The following is a 9,843-nucleotide window of genomic DNA, read 5'->3' on the forward strand; positions in this document are numbered from 1 at the left end:
TATATGGTATTTGTCAGGTTTTGTCTAAATGAAATACACAAAAACCTACCTTTTTATCAGCTATCAAAGCAAAGAGGAAACAGAAAAGGCAGATTCTCAATAGTACAAAAATTCTTTAATAACACAATGCTTTATACAACTGTATAATATAATCATTGCTAAAGCCACTGCCTCTACTAGAATATAAGAAAAGATTTCAAGATTAATCTTACAGCCTTGTACAAAGCCTTGTACAAAGGACTACTTCCTGCACACTTCATAAGCCAAGTGTGGTGGTGAAAAAGTGAAAGCCAGAGGTGCCTTTCAAGATACAGGATGTCAGGACTTCCCTGGAGGTCCAGTGGTTGAGATTCTGTGCTTCCAATCCAGGGGGCATGGATTCAATCGCTGATCGGGGAACTAAGATCTCACACACTGTCCAGCAAAAAATAAAACAGATATAGTGTGTCAAAAGCATGATAATTTGTATAGAAATGGTTCGATGCAGGATACAGGATGCTTGGGGCTGGTGCACTGGGATGACCCAGAGAGATGGTATAGGGAGGGAGGCAGGAGGGGGTCTTCAGGATTGGGAACACGTGTACACCCGTGGCAGATTCATGTTGATGTATGGCAGAACCAATACAATATTGTAAAGTAAAAAAAATAATAATAATATAATAAAATATGAAAAATAAAAGGATGGAATTTTTAGAATATTCTGAATGAAGTAGGAATAACCAAGAAAGTCTTTGGTTCTCAAAGTTTTGTTGGTTAGCTCATGCAAAGTTCTTAAAAGAACTGTTGAACTTAAAGGTAGAATATCTTTGAAATGTAAAATTTACCATCCTTTTCAGAGTGCTTAGTGCTTACAATGACTGCCTGCAGTGTCCTCCCAAGAAGATTTTTTAAAAATATAAACACATGTAATCTGTCGGATTTGAAGTTGGATGTTTCAACAATGAGTATAAGTAAGTATTTTTCAAAAGCGAACCCTGAAATGGTGACAGCATTTTGCTATTTGGAAATATTTCTACTCTTATAGAAATTCATTACTAAAAAAGTGTCATCTATTTTTAAAATATCCTTACATCTTTATATGTTGATCAGACTGGAAAACAAACTGTTCAATACATTTAAAGTTCTTCCAAACAAAGCCTTCCCAGTCAATTTTGAATGCCTGCTAAAAATATTAAAATGTAACATTTTTATTAGTTCACAAGAACCCATTGTCAGAAAATACAGACATATAGTATACCAAATTTCATTAAAAGATTATATAACTAGAGAACACTATTTAAAACATGAGTATGTTGAGTTAGAAACACAGCCTAAATATGCTGCATTTGGAGCCACATGGCTTCATCAAGTATCTATTTCCTGCTATGGTGGTGGTGGTTTAGTCTCTAAGTCATGTCTGACTCTGTGATCCTATGGACTGTAGCCTGCCAGGCTCCTCTGTCCATGGGATTTTCCAGGCAAGAATACTGGAGTGGTTTGCTTTTCCTTCTCCAGAGGATCTTCCCAACCCAGGGATCGAACCCATGGCTCCTGTGTCTCCTGCATTGCAGGCAGATTCTTTACCACTGCGCCACCGTGGAAGGCACCAGAAGATGTAGCAGGGTTTAGACGCATCAGAAGTAACTTGAACTTAGAAGCTAACAGGGAAGAATCACTGCATCACAAAGGGTTAAACCAAGAGTTTTTCAAACTTTCGTGAGAAAGAAGTTGATAGTAACTACAGGAAACCTAAACCTGTGTATTCTTTTTAACTGTCAGTGCCCAAATGCTTGTGAAGCTCTGAGGGCTTGCTCTAGTTTATTGGAAATCATTAAAACGGTGCCCTCTCCCCACCTGATATTAATAAGGCCACACCATTCTTGCTGCCTGCAGCGCCTCTGTGTAATTTGCCACGGCCCCCAATTATCTGTGGGTGATCTGCAGGCCTGCGAAGGGGGTTCCACATGGGCAGGCGCTTAATGAACAGACTGGCTTATAAACATAGTCTAATCTCTCCCACATGAGCACCTGAGGAGGATCACAAGTGACAGCTGTTTAAATTTTCAAGGAAATTAATGATCCCTAAAGAGGCAGTGCTTATCAGGCTAGGAGTAGGTTTGATAGGGGAGAGTCACCACGGGGCAAAATGTTTATAATCGTCCATAAGTGCCTCATTCTGTGGCTTCACCTTGGGAACTTTTATTGACACGCTCATTTCTATGAATGCTCGGGTTGACTGAGCTTCTTGGTTCAATCTGTTCCTGATAGCGGGCTCCTGCAGCCGCTAATGAGCATCTCCACATCCTCAGATCACAAGCCGTTTAAAACGATCAGGACTGTGGTTGGCATCCTGACCACTTAGGGAGAATCCCATCAGATGCAGTCCACAAGGCATTTGTAATGCATCAGCTGAGCCCCAGAGATGGGCCTCACAGAGGGAACAGGGAACAGCCTGGCCACACTGGTTGGCTGCCTGGGAAATAGGGCAGGAACAGGTAATTAAGTGCAGATTGGCCAAAGGGCCTGAAGTGACTTTTAAAAAACAGATCTGGGGAGAAACAGCACATGGCGAAATTTACCACCCTCTTCTCCCTCTTCTCATACACATGCAACCCCCTCCCCCAACTGCTGTTCTGGTATTTTATGACTTTTATGTATCTTTACTGCAGGACATGCTACTTTGTTCGCAGTTGTCTTTACGCGCCAGACCCCAGGATCACTTAACAGGAAGAAGCCTCATCTGCAAGGGGGGTTTTACAGAGTGTAGTGTCATGTGAAAGGAGATAACAACAGAGAGACAGACAGACAGACACAAAGACAGATGAGAGAGAGATATGCTGGTCTGTGAATAGTGTTAAAGGCCGAAAGCCTTAGCTAAACTAAAATAAAAGGACCAGCACCTTTGGGAGAAAAAACAAAAAACAGAAGTATATTGGATCTGCTGGGGAGTTCATTTCAGGAGAGAGAATTTTATTACTATTAGAAAATATGAGATTAAACACTATTGGATTTTTATGTAATTTTCTCAAATAGTTAAGTGGCCAAATGTTCTACAGAGGTATGTAAGTATGTTCAAATTCAGGCTCCATGGAAATAGAGGAAAACAATAGGATGGGAAAGACTAGAGAACTTTTTAAGAAAACTGGACACACCAAGGGAATAATTCATGCAAAGATGGGCACAATAAAAGATAGAAATGGCAAGAATCTAACTGAAGCAGAAAAGATTAAGAAGTGGGAAGAATACACAGAAGAACTATACAAAAAAGGCCTTAACTACACGGATAACCACGATGGTGTGGTCACTCACCTAGAGCCAGACATCCTGAAGTGTGAGTCAAGTGGGCCTCAGGAAGCATCACTATGAACAAATCTAGTGGCGGTGATGGAATTCCAGCTGAGCTATTTCAAATCCTTAAAGATGATGATGTTACAGGGCTGCAGTCAATATGCCAGCAAATTTGGAAACCTCAGCAGTGGTCACAGGACTGGGAAAGGTCAGTTTTCATTCCCATCCCCCCAAAAGGCAAAGCAAAAGAAAGTTCAAACTACTGCACAATTGCACTCATTTCACATGCTAGCAAAGTAATGCTCAAAATCCTTCAAGATAGGCCTCAGCAGTACATGAGCCAAGAACTCCTAGATATACAGATTGGATTTAGGAAAGGCAGAGGAACCAGATATCAAGTTGCCAACTTTCATTAGATCATAGAAAAAGCAAGGGAATTCCAAAGAAAATCTACTTCTACTTTAACGACTATGCAAAAGCCTTTGAATCACAACAAACTGTGGAAAATTCTTAAAGAGATGGGAATACCAGACCACCATACCTGTCTCCTGAGAAAGCTGTATGCAGGTCAAGAAGCAACACTTATAACTGGACATGGAACAGACTGGTTCCAAACTGGGACAGGAATACGTCAAGGCCGTATATTGTCACCCTGCTTACTTAACTTATATGCAGTGTACATCATGGGAAATGCTGGGCTCGATGACTCACAAGCTAGAATCAAGATTGCCAAGAGAAATATCAACAATCTCCAGATACGCAGATGATACCACTCTAATGGCAGAGAGTGAAGAGAAACTGAAGAACCTCTTGATGAAAGTGAAAGAGCAGAGTGAAAAAGCTGGCTTAAAACTCAACATTCAAAAAACTAAGATCATGGCATCCATTCCAATCACATGATGGCAAATAAATGGGGAAAAAGTGGAAACAGTGACAGAATTTGTTTTCTTGGGCTCCAAAATTACTGCGGACAGTGATTGCAGCCACAAAATTAAAAGACACACCTTGGAAGAAAAACTATGATAAATCTAGACAGCATATTAAAACACAAAGGCATCGCTTTATCGGCAAAGGTTCATATTGTCAAAGCTATGTTTTCTCCAGTAGTCATGTATAGATGTGAGTTGGACCATAAAGAAGGCTGAACACTGAAGAATTGGTGTTTTCAAACTGTGATGTTGGAGAAAACTCTTGAGAATCCCTTGGACAGCAAGGAGATCAAGCCAGCCAATCCTAAAGGAAATCAACCCTGAATGTTCATCGGAAGGACTGATGCAAAGCTGAAGTTCCAATTATTTGGCCACCTGATGCGAAGAGCTGACTCACTGGAAAAGACCCTGATGCTGAGAAAGATTGAGGGCAGGAAGAGAAGGGGACAACGGAGAATGAGATGGTTGGATGGCATCACCAAGTCAATGGATATGAGTTTGGGCAAATTCTGGGATATGGTGAAGGACAGGGAAGCCTGGTATGCTACCGTCCATGGGGTCACAAAGAGTTGGACACAACTTAGCAACCGAATAGCAACTGCCACCTGGATTTCTGGAATACCAAAGTACTGACGATGTCACTAAGAAAAGACAGCTGGATCTCTTGGGTGCATTTCTCTCCCTGTGGAGAGGAAAAATGGCACAGTTCCCCACCTTAAGGCACACTGAAGCCTGGGATATAAGCCTTTATTACGGAGCTATTTTGGGCTTCCCATGTGGCTCCGTGGGTAAAGAATCCACCTCCAATGCAGGATATAGGCAAGTTTGAGCCCTGGATTCAGAGTATACCCTGGAGGAGGCCGTGGCAATCCACTCCGGAGAATCCCAAGGACAGAGGAGGCTGGACGTCTACAGTTCATAAGATTGCAAAGAGTGGGATGTGACTAACTCATGCACGGAGGTATTTTAGTCCTTTATGAGTTTTTGCTATTTTAGCATTTACCTAAGGATAAATATTTTAAAATAAAGAAATAATCATCTTACTATTTGGTCCATTAAAAATGTACATGTGTAAATTAAGAATTCAGAACTTAAAAAGAAGCATGTTGGCAACAAATCAACACATGTATATGAATAATTTCTTCAGTATTTCCAGATCTTATTGAACTTTGTCTGTTCCTAGTGAAAATATGTCCCAGGTATATTATTCAACTATTATAATGTTTGCATTCCTATAACAGGCAGCAAGTTTCATAAACATTTCCATGTAGGGATAATTATAATCCATATCTGTTTGTTATCAAAGAATGAAAAGTAAGAAAAATTAATGAGCACAGAAGACATTATTAGTAAGCAATATGACAATTTCAGCAAAGCACTAACGTTTATCAAATGTTCATTGAATACATAACAAAACATATCCTTAATTAGTTGAGACTGGAGTTAGTAAGGTTTATATATTTCTTGGTTTGAAATTCTGTACTTTAAAAAAGGCATTTTCTGTTATTAACAAAATAAATCCTAATAAGTCATGAGTATTTTTTATATTACTCACAGATTTATTTTCCATATTACTCAAAAGCCAGTGCATGATTAATAAAAGCACACTCAAGCCTCCTACTCATTTCTCTTGTCCCACAGTTAAAAAAAATTTAAAAATACTAACTTTTGCTTTATTATGTAAAATACTAGTTTGGGATTTTATTTTCATAAAAGTCCAAATGAACTTAGAGTTTCAAAGATAATTATTCATCCTGTTCTCAAACTCATCTAATTGTCCAAAGTAACATTACCCAAGGAAATGTTTTTCTGACTGAAAAATAGAAAGTATAACAGACTCTTGCAAACCAAAGGTAAAAACAACCAGAAAAAAACTTTATTAAGATCATCTGTGTTTACCGTTCCTGCTTCAAGATAATATTTGGATGTGTACACTTGACAGAATCATTCTTTATCTACAGTGTTTTTATGTAAGAGTGATAGAAGTAGGCTCTTTCAAAAGAACGAAGGGGGGAAAAAGACTGCTTGGGTATCAGCTTCTGACCATGGTCTTCCTGAAAAAAAATCTTCATTTTTGTTATCTTCAGGGAGTGAAACTCTGGCTAAACAGCAACTGGCTTCACTCCTCTCTTTTGGGACCAAAGGCAATGATGGAAACATGGTTAACCATCTGTTCCTAGAATGCTCATCAATGTTTAGGTCCCTGTGTGGACAAAGAAGAAATACAGAGAAGACTAGGTTGGGGCGGAGGAAGCCAAACTCCCCAGATTCAAACCCTGGCTTCTTCACTTTCAAGCCAGTTGTTTCTGTCTATGCCTGCTTATTCATTTAAAAATGGGAATAATAAATGTAGTACACCAATATTTTATCCAACCACCACTATTTCTGATTCTTTTCCTGCCAGGAATCTGGAATGACTGCATATCTCTGCCCCTTGTCATTAGACATAGTCAGGTGATTTGCTTTGCCCAGGTGTGACAATTCTGGACAAAAGCATTTAAAAACAGGTACAGGGTTCTGCATCATTTTTCCTCCTGATGCAGTAATTGTGGAAGCATGTGTCAAGATGAGGCATTTAACCTGGTTCACTGAGTAACTATGATAAAGACTTCTACCTGCTAATCATAATTCTACATGGAGCATAAGCATGAAGCATTGGCTGACATTATCTCTCGATTTTAGATGGCCCAGTAGGTAAAGAATCTGCCTGTGATGCAGGAGACACGGGAGATGCAGGTTCAATCCGTGGGTCAGGAAGATCCCCTGGAGCAGGCAATGGCAATCCATTCCAGTGTTCTTGCCCGGAAAATCCTATGGACAGAGGAGCCTGATGGGCTATGGTCCATAGGGTCACAAACAGTTGGACACAACTTAGCAACTAACACACACATCCATTACCACAGCATTTGCCTAGCTTATCCTAACTGATAGGATAATCCGACCCATCTCATAATATCTTTGTAAGGATAAACTGAGTATGCGTCACTTAGAAAAATACCTGCTGCTACTGCTAAGTCGCTTCAGTCATGTCCGACTCTGTGCAACTCCAGAGATGGCAGACCCCCAGGCTCCCCCGTCCCTGGGATTCTCCAGGCAAGAACACTGGGGTGGGTTGCCATTTCCTTCTCCAATGCATGAAAGTGAAAAGTGAAAGTGAAGTCACTCAGTCGTGTCCGACTCTTCGCAACCCCATGGACTGCAGCCTACCAGGCTCTTCCATCCATGGGATTTTACAGGCAAAAGTACTGGAGCAGGGTGCTATTGCCTGGAACATTATAAATAGTTCATTTATTAATTATTCAACAAATATTTATCGAGTACATACTGTGTACTGAACCCTGTGCTAGGTGGAGAGAATATGATGCAAGTACAACCAAAAAGTACCTGTTCACATGGTACTGACCGTATGCTGGGAAAGGCAATTGCTAATCAAATGTTGTTGCTGTTGTTTATTTGCTAAGTTATGTCCGACTCTGTTGTGACCCTGTGGAATATAGCCAGGTTCCTCTGTCCATGGGATTTCCCAGGCAAGAATATTGGAGTGAGTTGCCATTCCCTTCTCCAGGGGATCTCCCATACCCAGAGGTGGAACCTGCATCTCCTACATGGCAGGAGAGCCACCGCTGAGCCACCAGCAAAGCCCCAATCAAATGATGACACAAATACAAACTTGCAACTTGGCAAACCGGAATCCCTAAGGGGAAGAAGTCACAAGAAAGCACGTGAAATAGTTGACTAAGGTTGGGAGGTCAACACAGCTTCCCTTGAGGAAATGCAATGTTGATTTAACTTAGATCTGGAAATCACACAGTGATGTTAATTAGGGAAAGAAGAGCCTTCCTTGAGGAAGAAAGTGAAAGTAAAAGTGACTCAGCTGTGTCCAACTCTTTGCGACTCCATGATCTATACAGTCCATGGAATTCTCCAGGCCAGAATACTGGAAGTGGGCAGCCTTTCCCTTCTCCAGGGATCTTTCCAACCCAAGGATCATACCTAGGTCTCCCACATCACAGGAAGGTTCTTTACCAACTGAGCTATCAGGGAAGCCCCCTTGAGGAAGCAAAGTTGTATGTAAAGACTTGTGCAGGTGAGGAGCATGGTACCTACAAGGGACTAGAAGTCTCCAGCTGCAGTGGTGTCTAAGGGAAAAAGAAGTACAAAATTAGGATAGATGGTGGTAAGGGCCAGGCTTTACAGGCTAGTGAAGATTTGGTCTTTATCTAGAGAACAGTATGGAGGTATTAAACATGTTGAGTGGGAGAGGATTACATGTGGAAAGATCGTGCAGTCTGAAGAGTATAGAGCAGATTATAAGGGTTATAAGAGGGCATGGTGGATACAGAGGTTAATCAGCTAAAAGGCTATTGCTAGAGTTCATGCCATAGATAATGACAGCTTATAATAAGAAGGTGGTAATGGTGGTGGTGGTGGAGAGGGAGTAAAAAGATAGATTAGCTGCCTTTTAAAAGTATATATCCATTCACCTCATCTATTGTAAGCAAAAAAAGGGACATATCTCAAGGTATTAAGTAACTTACAAATTTCTAAAGGGGTCGAATCACCAAGATGGAATGGTGCATTTCCAGAAACACTGCAACAACGGGAAACGCCCAAGCACACAAGACTATGGTTCCAGTGGAAAGCTTGTGGCCTTCAAGATGCTAAAGACCAGACAGTACAAATACTGCTAAAGCTGCCCCAGAAAAACCAGTCATCTCCTGTACACACTTGCTAGGTGGTCTGTACTTCTCATCCACTCCTGCCACCTCCCACTGCTCACCTTACAGAATTCACATAAATCCATCTGTCTCACAGAAGCTAAGCACCATGAGAAATCTCAGCTACAAAGAAAGAGAAATGTTATCTTTAGCTTGTCATCTTTCAAAGTAGAGGGAAGGCATATTTGATGGGAACAGAGTAGATGTTGAGTGAATCAGACTAAAGTACTTTCCTCAAGGAAGCGAAATAAACTGGAATTCTTGATGCACTGGATATAAAGTACAAAGCTGAGAAAGGTATAAAAAATGACTCCTAGGTTTTTTGCTTCTTAACTTGAGGGATGATAAATGCTATTCACCGAACTTGGCTCAAGACAAATGGACATGAGAGTCGTATCGAGCACACTGAAACTGAAGTACCTTCGAGACAGCCACGAGAAGATGTCAAATAGACAGTTGGATATGCAAGAGAAGGTCTTGCTGGATATATAAATTTATGAGTCATCTGGTGATAATTGAAATCAGGCTGAATTAATTTTCTGTTGCTGCATCACAAATTACCACAGTTTAGGAGCTTAGAACAACACCCATCTATTATGACAGTTTCCATGAGTCAGGAGCTCAGGCAGGGATACACTGGGTCTTCTGCTCAGTGTTTCCCAAGGCTGCGAAGTGTCAGCCAGGACAGAAATCTAATCTGAGGTTCAGGGTCCTCTTCCAAACTCACTGGTTGTTGGCAGAATTTACTTCTTTGTGATCATAAGGCCTGAGGCCCTCAGCTCTGAGAGGCCCCTGACTGTTGTCGTGTGACCCTCTCCAGAACATGGCAGTTTGCTTCTGCACCACCAATGAGAGAGCTTGCATCTCTCTCACTGCAAAGCACTCTCAATTCAAACCTCTAGACAAGTTGAATTTTCAAGGGCTTGTTC

Source organism: Ovis aries, chromosome 8, assembly GCF_016772045.2.
Source record: "Ovis aries strain OAR_USU_Benz2616 breed Rambouillet chromosome 8, ARS-UI_Ramb_v3.0, whole genome shotgun sequence".
In the NCBI taxonomy this organism is placed as follows: Eukaryota; Metazoa; Chordata; class Mammalia; order Artiodactyla; family Bovidae; genus Ovis; species Ovis aries.